The sequence below is a fragment of the Suricata suricatta genome, chromosome 12 (assembly GCF_006229205.1).
Source record: "Suricata suricatta isolate VVHF042 chromosome 12, meerkat_22Aug2017_6uvM2_HiC, whole genome shotgun sequence".
NCBI lineage: Eukaryota > Metazoa > Chordata > Mammalia > Carnivora > Herpestidae > Suricata > Suricata suricatta.
In genome coordinates this window covers 44,807,636-44,831,166 of record NC_043711.1, presented here as the reverse complement: position 1 = coordinate 44,831,166, position 23,531 = coordinate 44,807,636, and positions in this window count along the sequence as shown.

The window sequence follows — 23,531 nt, the reverse complement described above, 5'->3', positions numbered from 1 at the left end:
CAGAAATTGGTTGGGTTTGTACTTCTGAACTTCCAATTTTAAGTGATCCTTCAACGAAAATTGACTGGTAAGATCAATTGGTAGGTTTTTATTTTCCTTTGTCTTCAACCCAGACAAAGCTATCATGTCCTCAGGTTTGATAAAATGAAAAAATTTACAGAAAGAAAAATGTTCGTCCTTTGGAGATAAAAATAGCATCTGCTTTTCTGAGAGCCAGTCAGCAGCTGGAGGAAATAATTTATCTGTTTTCTCTGACCCTTTTCTAAGAGTGCTGGTCACCTTTCTGTTTAATTACTTTTACCATTATGATTTACAAGACCACAATTTTAGCATCCATTATTTCCATAGCACCTGCATGTTCAGGTTTTTTTTTTACTCAGCTTTAAAGTTTAGCTAAGTTATACCACACAGCAATTTTAGGAGCTCTCTCCCACCTTTTCAAAATACTTTACTCTAAAAATAATAGCTATCATTTTAGAAGAAAAACTTTCCAAAAGGTCACTGACCCTTTGCATTTGAAATGCAAAATTTCAACAGATTCTCTGGGTTTGAATTAAGCCACTGTTCCCAAAACTATGTAGGAAAAACAATCAGTCTAGGGAGCTATCTTTGTTGTCTCTTCAAGTATTATATTTTAAAGTAAATTATATTTTGGGGGACGTGGGGGAAAACACATTGAAAATGTGATCTTTATTTCATTTACAGAAAAGTTTTCTGGTACCCACTGGGCTCAGAGTAGGCAGAAACCTTACTATTAACTAAAATTTGAGAGCTCTGCAGGATGGTAACTTTGAAAAGCCTCTTTGTTGTGGTTTGAATTCTAGGATGGGAGAAAAAGCTGTCGGCAACCTTGGGGAATTACTTAGCTTTTTCTGTCTTTGCTCCTCACCAATGTCAGGAATTGCTCTCTTCAGTACTGGGAGTAGTGAAGCATACTTTAAAAATAAGAGTAGGAGAGTTTTTCTTTTCCCTTGAATTTTCTTATCCTTGGGAAAAAGGAATGAACTTCTAAACAATATTTTTTCTCTCTGTCCTTGGTGATTGAAAAGTATTGATACCAGAGAGAAAATAGGGAATAGGAGGATGACAAACAACAGAGAAATTGGAGAGTCTACTTCCTATTGTCAGCACTCAGATCAGAAGATTGATAATTACTTATGAGGTGGCCAAATGGTGAATTCTTAATCAGAGGGTGATTGTGCTAGGGATAGTGTTTTATTAGGGCTATGTTAAGGTAGCAAGGACTTGCTTCTTACACTACATTAAGAATGAGCATTTAAAGCACTCTACTAAAGGGTTTTTTTTTTCTTTTATTTATTTTGAGGGGAAAGGAGGGGCAGAGAGACAGACAGAGAGAGAATCCCAAACAGGCTCCATGCAGCCCAACTTGGATTTCAAACCCATAAACTGCAAGGCCATGACCTGAGCCAAAACCAAAAGTGAGACACTTAACTAACGGAGCCACTCAGGCACCCCTTTACTAAAGTATTTTTGTCAGTGTGTTTGTCATTTAGAATTTGAGAAGAAAAAGGAATTATCCTCATGCAATGATGACTGTCACTTGCAGCCTGGAGGAAGCTAGAGAGGTAGAGCTGACCATATGAGCATTTATGTAGGGCAGAAAGTGTGGGTTCTGCTTAGCAGGCCCAGCGCCCCATGACAACTTGGTTGCTAGGGACAAATCAGAACAGAGCCATTTCTCATATTTCTGGGCTATTTAAGCTCAAACTGCCTTTGGGGGAGTTGGAAGCCAGTCCCACGGACTCAAGATTGGAATCATTCAAACAGACTGAGTCTCAGAAATCAACTTAGCCAGTCTTCTGCTTTTGAGAAGGATGTACACACAGGACACAGGAAAATGAATGTCCTGTAGCTGACATATTTCCTTGATAGGGCCATCTTTAAACATAATGAAATAACAGTCTGGGGCTAAACCTCCATTTAAATTCACAAATGTAATTCTCAATTTCTCACTGAAATTGAATGTCTCATTGCCTAATTTTTGTGTTAATATTAAACAAAAAGAATTCTGTAATTCCAAAGTTTCAGTTCCTAAATCAAGAACTAAAAATCATAAAATCCTGAATTATATTTTACCTTTCTGATATAAAGGTCAGTGACACAGTTCCATTATATACATTTTAGAACTTTCCTTCTCAAATGAGCATCTAAGAGCAAAAATTATCTACCCTAAACTAAATGTCGTCCACATTTGGCATGCAAAGTAAGTTCTTTCACCTTTGTAGTTTTCTTTTTCAAAATACTTGATCACCAGAATCACTTTCCAATTTACACTGATTTATATAAAAGATTGGGGTGCCTGGGGGGCTCAGTCCGTTAAGGTCCAATTCTTGGTTTTGGCTCATGGCATGATCTCACGGTTCATGTGCCATGTCAGGCTCTGCGCTGGGAGTGCAGAGCCTTCTTGGGATTCTCTCTCTCCCTCTCTCTGCCCACCCTCCAATATCACTCTCTCAAATAATAAACTTTAAAACATACAAATCAAAGCTTAATATCTAACCTCACTAATGCATTTAAAGTATGCCATAAGCTCTACCTTTTAGGCAAAGTTTGTGATACACTGTTCCATGGGCCCAAAGACATAGCAAGCATGATATTTTGAATTGTTTGTTCAGTCACTGGATCAAAGTATATTTTTGGCTCTTGAAAGCATTAAGGTTATCAATTTGTGAATGCATGGGCTGAACAATGTTTGGGGACCACTTGCATGCCATAACACACTGTATTTATAAAACCACTTTGCTCTTTGGAAATATTTCAGATTGACTTTTACAAAAGTACTCTATTTCTCTGAGAAAACACATTTGAAAGAACACACATATAGCCAAGGTCAAAATCAGATGAGGGAACTGGCTTTTCTAACTGCAGTGATGGTAACGTTAAAAGCGGGAGCTTGAGTTTCTGTTTTCAATGTGGAGACTATTAATTATTTTTTCAACGCAATGCTTGTCCAATTCAGGCAAAGGAGTCTTAATTTTCAACTTTCTATTTTTTTCCCCTTATGAAGTACTTAGTAATATGGTTACCACTCTCAGATTTAAAAGTAGTTAGAAGATAGTTTCCTTTCTTTTAAATTTCACATACATCAATCAAATAGATTAAACACAACATAAAAACCACTGGACTCTGATGAATGGGCTGTGTAATGGTTATGAATGGGGACTCTGAAGTTGGGGAGGCCTGAGCTGGCACTCTAAACACCATCTGTGAGACAATGGATGAGAAAAACCAAAATTGTGTGCCTCAGTTTCTTCATCTGTAAAATGGGAGATCACAGGGCTTGCTCATAGTTGTTCAGAGAATTAAATGATAGGATGCATGTAAACCTTTTGGAACAGGACCTGACTCAGAATATATGCTAATATTCTGTTTAATTCATACATATTAGTGGACAATCAATGTGTTTTCCCTCACCAATTATTCTTCTATGTATTCACCATGAATATTTATTTATTTTGCATATACCTTGACTACTTTAAGAGTAATTTCTGTCAGCTTAAAACAAAATAACTGATATAATATGACAAGTAAATTAATAAAGACAAAACCTGAGACAGAGATGGACAAATTCTAATAAAAACTCCTGGTTTAAGGAAGACATAGCAATGAACACAAAACCTAGCTCTGAGGTTCCTGGCAGCCAGAGAAGAGAGGGAAATACAGTGCAATGAACTGTGCATTACACTATTGACTGGAAGAATGCATTCTGGTTTCCATTACCAAGAGCTGGAAAACAAACTGACTTAACATCTGCAGCTGAAATCATGACTCATCAGTTTTCAGAATTCTGTGAGTTGGCTGAGGGACTCTTCTGCTAATCTTGCCCGAGGTGGCAGATGTAGGTCATGCACTTAGGGGCCAAAATTGGCTGGGGTTGTTCATTGGGAATCTTGGTTTTTGTCCTCATGGTCAACTTGAGCTTCCTCATAACATGACAATCTTTTTTTTTTTTTTAATGTTTATTTTTGAGAGAGAGAGAATGTGAGGTGGGTAGGGCAGAGAGAGAGGGAGGGAGACACAGAATCTGAAGTAAGCTCCAGGTGCTGAGCTGTCCTCACAGAGCCTGACACAGAGCTCAGACTCACGGACTGTCAAATCATGACCTGAGTCAAAGTCAGACGCTTAACCTGAGCCACCTAGGCACCCCTATGGCAGTCTTGAGATAGCAATTCAAGCCGCTATATGCAAGGCTCTGCTCATTAGCTCTTGCTAATGTCCCACTGATGAGATCAAGTCACAAAAGCAGCCCAGAGTAACATCATTTGGAATGCCAGGAGGCATGGTTCATGGAGTCCATAATCTATCAGTTTCTTAGAAAATGCCAAGTTAAAAATCTGGGACTCACTGGCACCCAGAACTTTTTTTTAAATAGCCATCTTCAAGCTTCATATCCTTTTTTACTATTAAACCTTGTATTCATGTGTTATATTCTTTTTCCCTCTGTTGACACCACCAGTGCAAGCCTTATAAGCTCCTATCTGCTAGGACCAAAACAATTTTGTTAGCCTTCTGCCTTGGAGGCCTTAGAATAATTTTCTCTGCCTTTTTGTTGATGACTCCCTAGACTTTGCTTGCTAAAGCAGAAGTTTAGCAATAGTCTTGCCCATGTTGTCCATGGATTCAAATGCTTCAGCACGTCTCCTGTAAACTATTATGAATTACACAAAATTATTGTTGGGCTCAGGTGTGAATCAGATCAGCTGGGGGAATATCCAAAATGCAGATGCCTGGGCCTATCAAAACTTAATCTTCAGGGACATGAAGGAAGACTTCCCTCTAAATTATACTGTCTTGCCCTTCTTTTTCCTTCTGGCACTCATTTGTTTCTTTCAGTATTTTCCTTATCCTTGGCCTATTTTGCCTTCAAATATGAGAAGGGATAAGAAAATGGAAACTGTAACCTAACAGTTTTGGGTTTAATTGTCTCCACCTTTTTGGCAACTGTTTTGACTTTGGCTAAATCACTACACTTGCCCCTCTTTCTTCATGGGATAAGTGGAGATAATTTCCTACCTCGTATCATTATGGTAAAGACTAAATGAGACAAAATAGGTGAGTACAATGCCTGAAACATGATAGAATTCTACTGCTAGTACTACTCCTCCTCCTACTACTTCTTCTAACTACGGTGCTTTAGGTTGTGCGAATGCAGGGCACCTGGGTAGCTCAGTTGGTTGTGTCCAACTTCAGCTCAGGTCATGATCTCACAGCTCATGGGTTTTGAGCCCCATGTAGGGCTTTGCAATGATAGTATGGAGCTTGGAGCCTGATTTGGATTCTGTGTCTCCCTCTCTCTCTGCCCCTCCTCCTCACAATAAACAAACATTAAAAAAAAAAAGAAAAGAACAGAGCCAATGCACAGGAAAACAGAATTGACAGATGGGAGAGAAACTCAGTCTCTGAGTACTTTGCTTGAGTACTTGGATCCAGCTGTGCCTGAAGCCATCCCTTGTTAGATTTCTTAGTTACTAGAGTTGACAAATTCCCTTTGTCCCTTAAGCCAGCTGGAATTAGAGGTCTATTTCTTGCAAGACAGGTCCCGACTTATGTAAGATCCAAACTTGCTCTGTATCAGTTTCATCTGATGAGTGTCATTAAGATACAATTTCTTGCTTTGTCCCCTCAGGATTCTGATCTTGTTGGCTTGGGATAGGACATGGGAAGATGTGTTTTAGAGCACCCTAAATGAGTTACGCATCACTAGCCTATACATTACCTTTCGTAAACTGTGTCCTTCAATTTGGAGTTGCTTATTTGGCAGTTCCTTCAGGACTTTGTGAGTTATCTCACACACAGAAGGCCCACTAGTCCATTAAATATTTGTTGAATTGAACACACATTCCAAAACATGAGTAAGGAGAAAGGACAGATTGTCTCAATAGGCTGATTATATAAAGTTGGGAGGACAGTTAAAAAGAAACAGATTACTTCCAGAAATTTCTAGCATCTCAGGGTAACTACCTTGCTTGAATTAATTTCACAGAAATTAAAAATTCTGTTCAGTTTTCTCCTTGAAGCTTTGATGATTTGTCTGTGACCAATTTATCACATGGCCTTGGACCTCTTTCCTGACAATTTAATGCTTCACTTTTTTTATTTGTTTCAAATTAAGACCTCTTTGCTCTATATAAAGATTTCATGTTAGGGTTGCCCTTTATGATAAATTTTATTTCAACTGAATGACTGTTTAAGTAGAAGTTTCAGTTTTATTCCAACCACATCAAGGGGTTTCCAGAGAAAAATAGTTTCATACATTCAGGATCCTGATAAATGGGGTAGGAATCCTCCTTTACTAAAGACAGGCAGTAAAAGGTGCTACTGATGGAAACATTACCAGCACACGCTATCAAAGTGGCAGACACACCAGAGCCCACCTGCAATAGAACATTGTTCCATTTATTTAATGCACATTTTGACAATTTCTTGTTCCTGGCCCCACAAATATTACAATGGCTCTTTTGGGGAAAAAAATGAATCTCAAATCCTGTCTGGATGGGTTTTTGAGAGTTATAGACTAGAGTTGACAATGTGACCACAGGAAAAGATTTATTCCAAAGACTTTCAATGGGAACCACCCATTATCGGCACTGAAAGGAGGTCTGAAAGATTATTTTTAAAAGCAGCATTGCATTGATGGTTTGGATTCCAAAGCTAAAGGAGGCCAAAGATAACTCAGTCTGAACCACTGGAATTAAATTAGAACCTGAAAATTCACAAGCCAGAAAAATTTTGCATTCAATCACATCTTAGATATCCCTCTGATCAGATGCATTATGATACATCAGTGAGAGAAATCATCCCATTTTAAAGATCACAACAAGATCTGTACCCCCCTCCCCTGCGACATGTCCTTCTGTGTGATCCCAGGTAAGGAGAACATCAAAGCCAGGGTTTCCCAGCTCCCCTCTCCTGAGGATCTCCAGGAGAGAGAAAAACACCCCATCCTTCCTGCTCAGGTGCCACATCTTTTTAGATGGAAGAAACTTTTGGCAACACATCACTTAGGGATACTTCACCTTGATTTTATGGATCTGCTGTGTGGAGAAGGGGGTCTTGGTGAAAGCCTACAAACATCACTGGGAACTGAAACACAACATTTTGCATCTGTGTGTAGATGGGACTTTTGGTAAGCAGATGCACTGAGAAAGAGGAAGAGCTATCAATTTTCTCTCACTTAAACCACTGTATGAAGAGGATGTTATGGACTACCTGGACATGCCCAACATCACCCAGCAGGTAACTTGAAGAACTGACTCAGGGTTATAATAACAGATGGGAGCCCGCGTGTGAACATGAGGCTAAGGGGAGGGAAACTCTACAGTGAACGTAGCCCACAGCCCTGCTTATTTGACCTGCAATGTTTTCTCCATTATGAAAAGTCATGAACACCTTTGTTTCTCAAAAATTGCAAGACGTGGCAAGAGGGAGCCCTATTTCATTGGCGTGTGTCCACCAGCTTGACTCAGTCCCTCGTACTTTCTACCATCTTGTGCCCAGCTGCCTCACTGACTTTCCCTGCTCTCCCTGGTCACTGGAACACTGGAGTTCATGGTTTTGGATGCCAAGAGTCCTGGCACCTGCCGAGTACCCTGGAAGTTTTGTAAAACTCCTTTGGATCTGGTTCTGTGTCAGTCAGGACAGTTGTGGGTTTTTTTTTTTTAAGTTTTATAAAAATAGCCAAGTCACAACTACTTAGAATAACATATATTTAATGCTTGCTCATGCTACATGTCCCTCAGTGTTGGGACAGGAGCTGTGCTATTATAGTCATTTAGGCATAAACTGACAAACAGCTGCTGATGGAAATGTGACCAGCAAGAGTTCAAGGTGGTCTCACACTGACAAATGCTTTGGCCTGAAAATGACACGTGCAGCATCTGCTCACAGCTCATTGGTCAGCACTAGTCACGTGGTCCCACCCTACCACAAGGGACGTAGAGGTGTAATCCTATAGCGCGTGCAGAAGGCAGAAGTGGAAGAGGATTTCATGCGTACCACTGGTTCCTCCTGTTATCTTAGTTGTAGGCACCTGCCCTGGGTCTTGAGCAGTGGTGTGTAGTTCTTAAAGAGCTAGATTGCTTTGGAATTCCTTTAGACACCTTTTCTATAGTGACACAGTACTCTGGGCATGAGGAACACAGAAGCATGGTGAGGCTATGGCGTCCTATTGATACAATTGTCAAGCTTTTGTCCTGTCTTCAGTTCCCGGGCTTTTACTGTGCACCACTGGGTAAGTGTGCTGTGTGTCTGAGCCTCAGTTTCCGCAGCTTGAAGAATAGCACCCTACAGATTTGTGGAGATAATTACATTAAATGTCCAATGTCGTCATCAATGGTAGCTGCTACTTTTGGAGATGGGACATGTTAGTAGTTATGAGAATGGGCTTACAAGTAGCTGTCTGTGTGACTTTGGTAAAGTCACCAACCTTCTCTGAGAATTTCCACATCTTCAAAATGGGAACTCATTGTGCTATGTATGAAAAGACCCTTGTAGAAGTTAAGCAATCAAGCAGAATGGTATTTCAGTATTTAAAATTTATTCTCGGGGCACCTGGGTGGCTCAGTTAGTTAGGTGTTCTATTTTGGTTCAAGGCAAGATCTCACAGTTCATGAATTAAAGCCCCTTATCAGGCCCGTTGGTGCCAACATGAGCCTGCTTTGGATCCTCTATCCCTCCCTCCCTCTCTCTCTCTCTCTCAAAAATTAATATTTAAAAACAAAAACAAAAACAAGGCACCTGGATGGCTCAGTCCATTAAGCATCCGACTTTGGCTCAGGTCATCATCTCTTGGTCCCTGAGCTTGAGCCCCACATCAATCTCTGTGCTAACATCTCAGAGCCTGGAACCTGCTTCAGATTCTGTCTCCCTCTCTCTCTCCGCCTATCCCCCACTCACATGGTATTTCTCAAAAATGAATGTTAAATTTTTAAAACAAAAACACATTTTCATATGGGTTAGTATGTAGATGCCCAAGTCTTCCATTTCTTTAAAAACAAAACACTAATTTTTTACCCTGCTGACCAATATCACTATCACCTGATTTAAGCTTGTTTTTGGCATAAATATTCTTATATTATGAAGTTCTTGGATATAAACCACTTTCTGCCTGGGGCTCCAGGTACACAGATCTTCTCGTGACTATTCTGGACAAGTATACAAGAAATCCAAAACCTAAACCCAGTTCCCTAAACATGTGTCTCCAGGAAAAACACTGAAAGATGAAAAAAGCATGATTTTTGGGAAACTTTAAGTGCTTATTATTTTTTTGTAATTCTCCAGACACTGCCCTGTGAGGTGGTTCTACTTGTTTCCATTTTATAGATGAGGAAACTGAGGCTCAGAGAAGTTAACTACTGTCCAAGTCACACATAGGGCAGATCTCAGATTTCAACCACGCCCGACTAGCTCTACTCTAGATTCAATTTCCCCTGCCAGGAAAACGTTAGCTGGAAAACCGTTAGTTTTAAGTCAACTTTGTAATGTGGCCGTAGAGAAGTTAAGCATGAAATAATTTGAACATTTCACAGCTGCTTAATGGAGGGAAGTGGCTCCAAATCCTGTGTTCTTTCCCTGATTCTATCCAGCCTCCCACAGCAGGCTGACTCCCCAATCACCAGGAATCTGAGGGACTCACTCAGGACCCTCCCCATGTTGCTCTGTCACTGAGAGACCTACTTCATAAAACACCTCTCCATGGGGACCACTAACATGGCTCCGACACCGCCAGGTGGATACACACAGCGAATGCATCTGCCAGCCAACCATCACTGTAATTTTTCATCTGCCTTTTACACAGGCAACATTCCACTCCTGAGCTCTGGCTGACAGCAAGTAGGACACCAGACCTGCCCAGGCAAGCTGCTTCAGGCAGCCTGGAAGCGAGTAACCCTGGGTTGTCGGCCAGGGGGAGAGAGATGAGGTCAGCACGGCAAATTTCAGCACCCAGATGTCTTGACAGAGAGAGGAAGGGGGAGCTTTTTAAAAGGGCACTCTCAAGCGTGTCCCAGAGGTCAGGGTTCTCCCCCTGCTTTGGGCATGCCAGAGTTCTTCTGCCTGAAGTGGCAGAGGCTCTGGGGGCTTTGTATGGAGGGACAGAGCCGTTTTCCTACATGATAGGGAATTTGGTTTGGAGGGTCATGGGATCCAAAGCATGCCTGACATTGTAAACCCCATCTAGCTTTCAGCTCAAGCTCTGTGGATGGGGGAGGGGCAGAGACACAAAACTGGTGGCTCTTGGGGTAAATACATGGCTGGGAGAATACAGGATTCTGCAGGGCCCTACATACATCTTGGGTACAGTTTCCTTAGGTTTTGGGAGTCTCCAAGGCTTCAACTTTTAACTCCAGAGCTTTAACAACGTAGACTTTAAATTAGCAAGCGTAAACAGCACAATTCCATCATTAAGGAAAGGAATGGTGGAGGTGAGGAGAGGAGCATGCTGGGAGGTACAGTGATTCTTCTGGACTCTTTGATAGTTCCTTCCTGTGCAGGGCATGTATTTGGCAGACAAAAGTTCTTGCCTCTCTGCCACTCAACTGCCTCTACTCCAGGGAGGTAGAGGGATCTACCTGATGGGGAAGAAAAAAAACTAGATTTTTTTTTTTTTAGGTGCGAATCCATTAGGATGATTGGGTGAGCCCTGCTCATCCCCGCTGGGCTGCACTGCCTGCGCTGTGTGTGTTAATATACCCAGCAGAGGCGAGCAGGGTAGGAATTCCTAATTCCACTGCACCTAATTCCACTGCAAACATCTCCATCCTAGCCTTTGGCTGCCATCAAAGTTATAGCTGGATTTTTTTTAACCTGCAACTCTTCTGTTGTATTTCTTTATTTGTTCAGAATCCAGGTGGGGAAGAAGGTCATATTTATTAGGTTCCTATGATGGTTAATTTTAATGTGTCAGCTTGGCTAGGCCATTTTACTCAGGTACTTTCCCCCCAAACAACAGTCTAGATGTTGCTGTAAAAATACTTTTTAGATGTGATTAATATTTAGGGGCACCTGGGGGGCTCAGTCAGTTAAGAATCTCTCATCAGCCCAGGTTGTGATCTCATGGTTTGTGAGTTCAAACCCCACATGGAGCTCTGAGCTGACAGCTCTGAGACTGAAGCCTGCTTCAGATTCTGTGTCTCCCTCTCTCTCTGCTCATCCCCTGCTTGCACCGTGTCTCTCTCTCTCAAAAGTAAATAAACATTAAAAAAATTTTTTTAAAGATGTGATCAACATTTAAATCAGTTGACTTTAAGTAAAACAGAGTAGCCTCCATGATATGGGTGGGCCTCATCTAATCAGTTGCAGTCCACAAGAACAAAGGCTAAATTTCTCAGAAAAAGCAATTTTGCCTCAGGACTGCAACATAGAAACCTGCCTGAGTTTCTAGCCATCAGACTCAAGACTGCATCAAATCTTAATTTCCGGCCTGCTAGCTTCACCTAAATTTAACACTTATTAGTACCCACAAATGTGGGAATCAGTTTCTAAAATAATTACCTATTAGAGAGTTGGCAATGTATCTTGCATATATATATATACACACACACACATATACACATACATACGTATATGTACACACATATATGTATGTGTACATAAACACACATATACATATACTGCCTCTACTCCAGGGAGGTGAAGGGACCCACCTGATGGGGAAGAAAAAACTAGATGATCTTTTTTATTATTATTTTTTTTTAGGTGCAAATCCATCAGGATGACTGGGCGAGCCCAGCTCATCATATGTACATATGTATATGTGTGTGTGTGTGTGTGTGTGTGTGTGTGTGTGTGTGTGTGTATAATGTCCTTTTCACTCTTTCTCTGGAGGACCTTAATACAGTCCCCCTGTAACCTCAACAGATAATCACAGTGGCTGACATCATTAAGCCCTCAATCTCACAATTACTTACAAAGCAGACAACTGCAGTTTTTTTCCATTTTATAAATGGGGAAACTGAGGCTTAAGACAGTTAAGTAATTTGCTCAACTAGAAAGTGGAAGAGATTTGGCATTTGAACTCAAATTTTCCTGCAACAGTAGCTGATATTCTTAATCATTATACCACATCAGGAGATAAAGACATACTCAAAGCTATGATAAAATGTGTATAATTAAAGTTAAGCTAGGTATTCTCATTTGACCGTGGCCAAGTGAGGCAAACCCTGTCTACTAATCATCTTGTAGTGAGTGCTTCTATTTTGAGGTTGTATGAACTGATCACCTGTTAGAGTGGATACTAGCAGCCCAGGGGCTGCTCCTTTGACCAGGCCCCTCAGTGTCTGTGGGGTCTGGCTTGTCTCTGATTGTCTCTGCTGTGTTTGTTTGGTACTCTGATATTCACCATAATGAATAAATCTCAAGGCTAGCGACATAGACCACACATATTCTTTTTTAGTTCTATCTAAAATTTGCTGTTATAAAAACTATAATATTAACAAGAGCAACAGCATGAAGAAATAAAGGTCTTCGTAGAACAAATTCACCTTTGAGGATCTTCTGCATCTTCTATTATGGGTGGTTTTGGTCAGATGAGCTTTCTCAGTGTCCTGTCAAATGTCATGCCCTGTGTTGAGGACAAAACCACCACCATTTGAGAAGCTGGCAATACATCCTCTTGTGTGACATCATTCTACTTGTTAATGGGATGATTCTCTCACAAAGTGAAAACGAACCAAGTAAGTATTTGCATTAAGAAAATCATGTGTGACATAAATAAGACCTAAGATAATGGTTAAAAGAGGACAACAGTTCTCTTCCAAGGATCTCCTCTCCACTTTCAGGAAAATTTTACTTAACAGGTGGAAGCTACCTAATCAACATCTACTCTCTTTGTATTTCTCAATGGCTGAACCACCATTTTGTTAGGGTGACAAATGGACCTGATTTCTCAGCCTCCATGCATCTAGTCAGTAGTGTGTGTAACCTGATAGCCAGGAACCTGGCATGTCTCTCCTAGGAAATTTCTTCAAGGAATGAGGACTCAACTAGGAGGGGCTTGTTTTTTGCTTTTCCCTCTTCCTCCTGCCTGCAAAGCAGACATCAAGGCTCAAGCTCTGAGAGCCATTTCTGAACATAGAGAAACATTGAGATATGAAGCTACATAATAGCCTTGCAGAACATAAATACAGGACGAGCTTGGTGAGTAGGGATTTACCCTGCCAATATTGGACTGTCTACTTCGAGAATTCTTTTACGTAATCTATAAACTTCCATCTCATTGCTACCACGGCACATGTGTATGTATGTTTTGTATAGCTGTAACTAAAACATCACTCGTTTATTATTAAAATCTATTAAATGTATTATTCCAACAACGTTTTATGAATGGAATCAACTGGGACTTGGGTTTATTCACAACTGACTGTTTCAATCACTTGGAAACTGAGTGATTCATAAGCTTTTGGGTCTGGGTCCTGTATTTTGTTTTAAACATAGATCTTCAATTTTTGTTGTTGTCTGATCGTTGCTACTCATGCATTATCTAACAAATTTGTCAAGAAGTCATTGTCCACAGACTGTAACCTTCACTTTAGATGGAAAAGCTGCTTCTGCCACCCCTTCTTCCTCCTTTGTTTTCCCTCAGAGTTCGAGTAAAATTAAGCCTGGTGTAAACTGTTGAAGCCTACCCTCCATTTTCTAAACCGTATCTGTCTTGGAGAATTTAACACCTGTAAGACGTTTGTTACTCTCACTTGTCCTAATCAGGAACTGAATAAAAAGACATTTTGACATCTCGGAAAGAATGAGGTTTCTGAACTTAGGCTGATCTGTTAAACCAGTTAGTTGAGCAAGGCCGGATGAACCCTCAGGAAAAATCATGAAAACTAAATTAAACTGCACACAAAAAGCAATTTACCAGCAATGAACCTAATTCACAGTTTGCCTCCTCCGGAGAAGAATATTCTGCCTTGGCCGCGTGCCAACGAGAGCTCCATGCGATAATCTATAGGATTGCACAATTCCTCTTAGGACAGTTATGAAAGGAAAAATAACATTTGTTCTGCCAAAGTAAGTGGACTTGCTGACATTTGCTGAAATACAGATATCATCTAGGCAGAAAGTGAACAGGATGTTACCCTTAAGGTGTTTCAGAGAGCAAGTATGTTACCGATCTTTTCCACACATACATAAGGCAGCTTGAATTTCTGGTAATTGTGAGGGCTTGACTCTTCAACTATTTCCAACAGACCCCTGCTGACTTTTGGGCTTTGTGAAGATTATTCCGATGATATACTCAAGCTGGTGAGAAATTGTTCCTTGTGATTTTTAGTAATGTTTGTCTATTTCTCAGCCTGTTGGAATGGTGATTGAAGAGGGGGCTGGAATGTGGAATTGTGGGCTGGGAGGGGAATCTGCACACTTTAAATCAAGAGTACCTGTCAGATGAACTGCCAGATTTTACAGTGAGCAGGAGAAACATGCTGGGAAGGGATGGGGAGAGACATGCTATACATTTTATATCTCTGAAGAGAATATTGGGGAGATTTTTAAATAAGAGAGATTATCACCAATTCATAGGGGGCGCATTCATGAAATAAAGTTCAGGCGTGGATATGTGGAGGGGAAAACACAAGAGATTTTATAGCTAATGGCAAATCTAGACCGTTCTGCTTAGATGTTAATCAAAGTTAAACATAGATTAGAAGTACTACCGATGGGTAAAAGCATTTCAAGATGAAATATGGTGAATAGCTCAGAAACAGAAAATATTGACAGTAATGGACAAATTGTTCAGTAACAGAATAAAAAAGAACTTGCCCAACAGTCATCAAAATATTAGAGGATCACCAAACAGTCCATAGGAATTAGGAAACGTGTTTCAGTAATATCTATCTAAAAACTTATTAAGAATCCAACAGCAAAAGACTTCATGTTGACAGAGATTGAATGTGATAGTTTAAAAATCACTTTTAAGATGATTTTATACACTAGTAAATTAAAACTCAGTGCTTCGATGGCTGGTTTGCAGGGGTTTGCAGGGAAAAGAGCAGCCCTCTTTAATACAGCAACTAGGGTTTGAAGATCATTTTTAGCTTTGAGTCAGGTAGAAGCTAAGAAACTAGTAAGAAATAAGTAAGTGAAAATGTCATGTTTGAAAGGGCCTTTGATATAGCACTGATGTAAAATTTTACAGTTCAACAGAACATTGTACAGTTTGGTTAGATGGAGTGGTTAATGAAATATATACTTGGAAGTGAATCAAATCCAGTAGAATTCACATAAAAAAAATACAGAGATGGTGCCCACTGTATGCCAAGCACTGTGCCGAGTGCTGTGAAGCCAAAGATGAATAAGTTAGAGCATCGGTCTCCAAAAATTTATAGTTTGATCAACAGGAAAGTGACATGGTAGAATGTGTATATAGTTCCAGGACATGTACAAGATCCAGAAAGAATACAAGGGACCAAGTAGCATTGTTTAGTGGGCCTGACTCAGTGGTAAAAGGTGAGAAAAATGCAAAGTTTTAGGGAGAAATTTCCATCTGAACTTTGTAAACATGAAGATGAACAAATCAGAGACATTTAAAGATGTAGAACAAGAAAACTATTGGCAATCACTGATAGGCACATTTGCTCTTTTGAAAGAAGGGAGCAAGAGTCAGATGAGCCCTTAGTGTCTCTCTCTGGCCCAGGATTCAAATCTTTAATGCTGTTACTCTGATTAACGTTTGGGGTTTGGAGTTTGCATAATCATCTTATTAATTTTTTAAATCTTCTCTTTTGGAGAACTCAACCAACAAAGTCATTTCATTCTTTAAGTTTGAAAGAGCTTGTGAGATCATTTTTTATTTCCCTATATCATTAATTTATTCAACAAACACCTACCAAGAAACTACTATGTGCAAGGCTGGCGAGCACTATGTTAAGTACTCATAATACAACAAAGTAATAAAAGAGCTAATATCCTTGCCCTCATCAAGCTTATATTCTAAGAGGAAGAAAAAGACAATAACTTACATATAATAAATGTGTCAATACCCTAAGTCTATCAAAAGGCTGTTAATGTTAAGGGAGAAAATCAGAGCACATGTGGTATGGGTAGGTCTATGTCTCTGGCCAAGGCAGGCTCACTTTATTCCTACTGACCCAGTGTAAATATCCTCAGCACCCCCTTTAACTCTATAAGATGCCCCAGCTTGGGGTAGACACTACAGAAAGTAGTACCATAGTTAGAAGCATTTGGAATGTGTGCCTATAAGCCTGGGTTTGTCTAGTGGGCTGTGTTACTGTATTTAACATGGTAATCCAGGTAAGCTTCCCACAAGAGGCGACTTCTGAGGAAAAACCGGAAAGAAGTGAGAGAGTGAGCCACCAGATATTTCAGTAAGGACTGTTCCAGGCAGAGAAAAGATCTAGGCCAAGGCCCTAAGATTTCAAGGAATGAAAGCAAGGCAGTGCAGCTGAAGTAGAATGAATGAAGAAGAGAGAAACAGGAGATGGGACCAGGGCTATAAAGGAGGGGGGCCAGACTGGGGAGAGCCCAAAGCCACTGTAAAGGGAGTTGAGTTTTCCTCTCAGTCTAGTAGGAAACTATGGCGGTTCCTATTAACAAAGGACATAATCTGAGTTACATTTTAAAACTATCACTTTGCCAGTTCTTTGTGGAATCTAGACATTGCGAAGAATACTCTAGGAGACACAAGTAAAGGGAGTCTATCTAGGTAGAAGTCTCCTCCTCTAAAATGAGTAAGAAACGGCCATGGCTTAGCACAGGATAGTAGCAGAATATGTGGTGAGAAGTGTTCAGATTCTGGATATGTTATAAAGCAGCAATATTTCCTGATGGACAGGAAATGAAGGGATGAGTTTCTATCTTGAAGCAGTAATAATTCCTTGCAGAACTGGTTCAAAAACTTTTGAGTCTGGATTGTAATTGACCTCTTAAGAAAAGATCACTTCTCCCACTTGGCTTTCAAGCCTTGACTTCCCTTTCAAAGCATTTGCAAAGTGGTGAGCCCCATTGATAACCAGCATCTTCTGTCTGCTGAATATTAAGGATTGTTGCAATATGTTGTTCTGACGGACGGCAACGTAGGATATGCACCTCACTCAAGGAATTCTGTCAAAGATGGAGCCTTCCAAACAGTAGCAAAGAGTAATCAATATGTTGAATGGAAAGCTTACATTGTGAAATGGTGAAGAGCGTGGATGGTAGCACATCCAAGGGGTGATATATTATTAAGTGTGGCATAGTAGAGAGAGTTGGAAGTTCTGCCCATGCCACTATCTGTCACTGTCACCACATCCCTTAAACACTCTGAGATGAATGTCCTTGGTTGTAAAAGAAACATTTTACTGAGATTATAGCTCTGTTCTTGTGTTCAATGTATTTTTGGCTCTAGCATTCTATGACTCCATAAATACTTGGAAATCAGGTGAGGAGAACAAAGCTATATAGACAACTAGGATTCTGAGCTCGCCTCATTATTATTATTCTTATTATCCTTAGTCCTCTTTTTTGTGTATTTGTGAACTGGAGGTCAAGGACTGATCTCTTCTCTAACAATGTTTTATTTCCATAGGCCATATATCATAGAGGTCCTTATCACAATGGTTAAGGACACATGTGTGGTTTTAAAGAAGGTTAAGCATTAACTGTATTTTAGGAGAGTTGTGCTATTATATAAAAATAAGATATATTGGTAGTAACAATTTATTGGGCTCTGCATACTTGGGATTCTCTCTCTCCCTCTCTCTGCCCCTCACCATTTCAGTCTCTCCCAAAATAAACAAACAAGGAAATCTTTTAATTCTAAACAAAAACAAGTGTATTTACTCTTCAATTACATCCTACTTTCATACCCATTTTAGAGAGAGAAGTGGAGCCACAGAAAACTGGGTCACTTGCCCCAAATTATATGAACTCAGACAGTTGACCTCCAGAACCTATACCACCTCAATCACTGTACTCCACTCTCTCCTCCAGGAACAGAGAGGGTTAGCAAAGTGGCTGGCAATAATGTAAAGTTAATAAATGCAAGCTATTAGGATGATAGTTATTATAGCAGTGGGAATTCAGTACCTGCTGGGTAACTGAATGAATCCATGAGTCATCTACACTGAGGCATTGAGGTGATAATTGAAATCAGGAAGAAATGAGCTCATTCAGGGGGAGAGGAGAGAGAAGGGCTGAGGACTGAAATTTGGAAGCTGGATAACCACATGCCCTAATACACACTTGGGTGGTGTTCAATCTGGAAGTGCCTGTTCTCATAACCTGCAGCAGAAACACATCTGTCCTCTCAAACTGGTCTAGTGAGTCTTGGATTTGAGCTTTAGCTCTTTAAAACTGTTTCACTGACCTTGCTTCAAAATCTTGTCTTCCTTTTCAAAAACATTTGTAAAATGGCAAATCCTACCTCTAAAGAGTCCATGAAAATTTAGTTGTAAACACAACTGCTTCTGTTTGTTAAAGATTTATGTGTTCCTGATATGGATATTTCTGATTAATTCCTGTTGAAACTCCTGAGCTCAATGTCAAAGTTGCGAAATGAACTCTTAAATAGACTGAAAAGAGAAGAGGCCATGTGCCCTTGAACATAATCCAGTCAAAGGGAGTGCAAAGGAAAACACGTGAGACAGTCTTAAATTCATGGTGACATGAAAGATTCCTATTGACTTTGTGAAGTAACCAGCAGGTCATTATTTTCTAAGAGATTGTCCTTTGATTTGGATCTACCTGAAATGTCCTTTTTAAAACACAGCTCTTGACTTTACTGGTTAAACATTTATCATTCCTCCAAAAATTATACTTTGCAAGTCTTGATGGCCAAAGTCATATTAAAAGAGCAAAATGAAAAGAAAATCTAGTCAATAGAATGCAAGCACCCAATTGGCTATAATATGCATTGGTAATTAAGGGGAATACTATTTGGTAACATCTACTGGCAAAGTGTCATCCTGTTGAGGCTGGGAGTTAAGTATTATTAAAGTTGTTCCAAATGAATGACAGGGTCCTATCCCTGGACACTGCCATTTGGCTATTATTTGGTTATTATATCATACTTGTGCTAAATCAAATCAGTTGTTCATAAAGCTTGAATGGAATTAAGGTAAAGAGTGTTATGAGCGTGTTACTTTTTAAAAATCTACCAATGCCGTTTGTTCTCTCCTAACTACATACCACGAAGGTTCAAGTTACCAGTGATTTCAGTACAAGGAGTAGCCTAGGTGCTTTTCTCACTAGGATAGTGAGGAATATTCAGCTTTAAATGCTACCTACAGATGTCCTCTGTCATTTCACCCTGTTCTCCAATGTCAGGTAAAAGGGGGTTCATCCCGCACCAGAGTCACCTCAGAATCCAGCAAAAAAATGTAAATTTCTGAGCACCACTCAAGAAAAACTAGAATTTCCAGAAGCTAGTTTGAAGAATCTGCATTTTTGACAAAATCTTCTACTTCTATCAAGTTTGAAAATCAATGGGTAGGGCACAAAGAGGTCATGTCTGACCTCTTCTTCCTAATAGCTGTGTGACCTTGGGCAAGTGACTTAATGCTTCAGAGTCTGCTTTTATTTGTGTATACAAAGACAGTAACAGCACCCATTCTTACAACAAGGTGGCATGCAAGTTGAAATGAGGTAACCTATGTGAAATTAGTTTGTCAACTACAAAGCAAGGCATATGCATGACACTACTATTGTTTCCTAATAATTTCCCTTCTCCTTATCCTTTCAGCTGGATTAGGATGCCATGGGTAGCATTTACATGTCAAATATGGGCACAGAATTACAGATGGGTTTGATGTCTTCATTCTAATTCTATTGAAGTCTGTTTTAACCTCATAATTGTAAATTATGAAAAGGACAGGTCTTTCTTCAACTTTTTCAAAAAGCATTGCTTGTAAATTTTTTTCTATGATGTTGTCCATGGTTTGAATCTGCCCTATTTATCCATCTATTATCTGGAAAATATCAACTTTCAGATGAGAACTTCTCTTCTCTCACCCAACCATGATGGATTACCACCAGTAGCAATAGCTCTTGTGAAAATAGGGAAATAGGACTGCTTCAGTACACATGGCTAGGAACTGATAAATAAAATGGATATTTACTGATTCTAAAATATTGATTGATAGGCACCTTTGGTTCAGTAACATCTTTTAGGGAAAAAATATATGTACAGAAAACCTTATATATTTATATAGATTTATCTTAATTTTATTTATGAAAAGGAAATGAAATATAACATAATCAGTTTAATATAAAAAAGGGGATAGAAAATTGTGTCAAATTCATCTCAGTCTTAGAGAAAAAATCATTTGATTGGATAAACCCATATGAAGTGACATAATCTCCAAATAATGATTAGAAATTTTAAAACAAAAATATAATGGTTAAGAAATAAAACACGTGTGCTACACTGTAGTACTTGTTTAAGTATTCACTGTTCATCCTTCTACACCCATTTTTCTGAGAACACTCCCAATGGCCTGTCCCTCCTAGGGGATACTCACCTCCCAAGGTTGCTATCAACCTTGGCCATGAGACTTGATTTGGTTAGAGAAATATAAGTGGAAGTGAACTGTGCTATTCACAGATGAAGACAAGACGGAGGAGAGCTGATATGGACTGCCATTGTCCCGTCACTTAAGTTTTCTGAAACATTAAGATTTGAGGAGCTACCTGTTATTGTAGTGTAACCCAGTGGGACCCAATTCATGCAGTGTGTTCATTCTATTCCACCCTCTCCTGTTTTATTAATAATCAACACTCATAAATAAATACTGACGGGGAAGTTTGGTTAGGCTAGATATGCGAATCTTGATGTCTGGCTATGAAATGTATAGATTAATTGCTGGATAAGAGAAATACTTGTTCACACATTGAGCCTACAAAATGTTCACCTACTAGGCTGAAATAAATGAAGCCAATCAGATGGATGGTGGATGAGGGGCTTCAGTGACATGCTTGGACAGAACAGAATAATATGTATATATATTTAAGCTTATTCATTTTTGAGAGACAGAGACAGAATATGGGTGGGGGAGGAGCAGAGAGAGAAGGAGACACAGAATCTGTAGCAGGCTCCAGGCTATGAGCTGTTAGCACAGAGTCCAACACAAGGCTCAAATGCCAGAGCGCAAGATCATGACCTGAGCTGAAGTTGGATACTTAACCACCTGAGCCACCCAGGTGCCTCAGAACAGAACAGTATTTGATGTTAACTATAGTGGCTCTGTTGTCCATTTGTGGTTTGATTCTATTTTGTTAGCTTTGTTTTTTGAAATACTGAAATGATTTTATTTTTCTCTGTATCAGTTTTCTTTCTTTCTTTCTTTCTTTTTTTTTTTAACATTTATTTATTTTTGAGAGACAGACAGAGACAGAGCATGCACAGGGGAGGGGCAGAGAGAGAAAGAGACACAGAATCTGAAGCAAGCTCCAGGCTCTGAGCTAGCAGTCAGCACAGAGCCTGATGCGGGGCTCAAACCCACCAACCGTGAGATCAGGACCTGAGCCGAAGTCAGACGCTTAACTGACTGTGCCATCCAGGTGCTCCTCTCTGTATCAGTTTTCAATTAAGCATTCTTTTAGAATTTATTTAGTGGTTTTGACGATGCATCCTTGATTTGAAACAGTTTGCCTTAAATTAGTACTTGTATCACTACCCTAAAAATATAAGAAATTTAATCCTTGTATTCTCATGCCATTTGTGCTAGGGATGCCGTGGTCATCTATATATCATGGTTTCTGTAGAAAATTCAGTTCTTAGACTTGCCACTTCTTTGAAAATAGTGAGTTTTCTTCCCCTGGATGCTCTCATGATTTTTTGTTTTGTTTTTGTTTTCGAGAGTTTGACATTGAACTCTATGTCTCAGTGTAATTTTCTTTCTGTATTCTGCATGGGAATCACTGAGCTTATGGAATCTGTGAATTGATTTCTTTAGTAGGTCAGTATGAACACTTCATAATGGTCTCTGAGACTAATGCTCCCCCCAAAAATCATAGGCCTATCTCAAACATTGATAATTACAAAAGAAAAAAGATAAAGTGAGATTTAATCAAAAGCTGAAAACTGCTCTTCAAAGGACATCTTGAAAACATGAAAACATGAAACCACAGACTGGGATAAAATATTCCGAATAAATATATCTGACAAAACACTCATAGCTAGGATGACTAAGGAATTCCTCTTGGGGGTGGGGGGCTGTGAGAGAATTCCTCCTAATAGTAAGAAAACCAAAAGCCCAACTTAAAACAATATGGAGAGACTTTGAATATATAAATGAACAATCAGCACTTTTAAAGGTGTTCTATATCATTATTTATCATTGGGAATCCAACTTACAACATGTTGCGATACTATAGCACATTCACTGGAAAGGCTAAAATTAAAAGTTTAACATCATCAGATGTTGTCTATGATATGGAGCCATTTGGACTTTCATATGTAGTTGATGGGAGTGGACAGTACTATCTCACCTTGGAAAAAGGTGTGGTAGTTTCCCATAGATATAAACTTAGGACTTGAGGAGGTTATGTGATTAATCACAAAAGTGCATCCAAAATCAAATATAATTCTTTTAACAGCAATGTCTCATTTATTTATTCACCTGTACATGGATGTCTGTTGCTTCCATTTTGGGATCATTATGTATAAAGCTGCTATGAGTGTACATCTGTAAGATTTGAATTCACAGATGAAGAGGATATTGAAAAATGGAAACCTCAAAGATTGCAGGTGGGGATTTAATTGTATAATTACAGTGATGAGCAGTATTTCTAAAACTTGAACAAGTGAAAAATTATAGGAGTACCTAAAAAACTGACTAATGTTCTGTTCTTTAAAGGCTGGGGATTGAGGGAAGCTTGGAGAAAAACCCAGAATTTAGCTTTCCCCTGCTCTTTGCAAAAGCCAACTTCTAGAGAAATAATCAAGATATTTAACAACTGGTGTGGCTTGGGCACTAGCCAGTCAGAACTGACGCCTAGCTTGGTGGCTCTCTACTGTACCTGGAGTTGACTTTGAGATTTCTGGGTAAGAAACGGGTTCAAGCACTCCATGAGACCCTGAGAAAGGTGCCAATGGCAGCAGTTCAACTAACCAGTGTGAAAGTAATTTTGTATTTTAACAAGTAATACAGTAAAAGAATATCACTTGTATTTAACAAGTGGTACCAGCACTTTGTAGCTTAGTATCACACCTGGTCACATCCTTCTAGTATACTTGGGGGGGGGGTAATGGAAAACAAACAAACAAATAAACAACATTCATCTTAGGCCTATCCTGAGGTTTACTTTCAATTCTTCCTGAGCCTCTGTGTTTTTCATTCTCATTGGGTACTACTGATGCAAGACTGTATTAATAGCAAATATGACCTTTAACTATTTATAACTAGCAAATAATTTAAAAAATGGACTATTAGATATTTCTTTTATGGGGCTTCAACAGCTGTCATGACCTCCATTGCTTTCCCACACCAGGTACCTTGTTGTCCTCCAACATCTTTACCCATTACCTGGGCACCATGCCCTAAAGTTTCTTTTGTTTGTATTAACTTCCAAATTCTTGC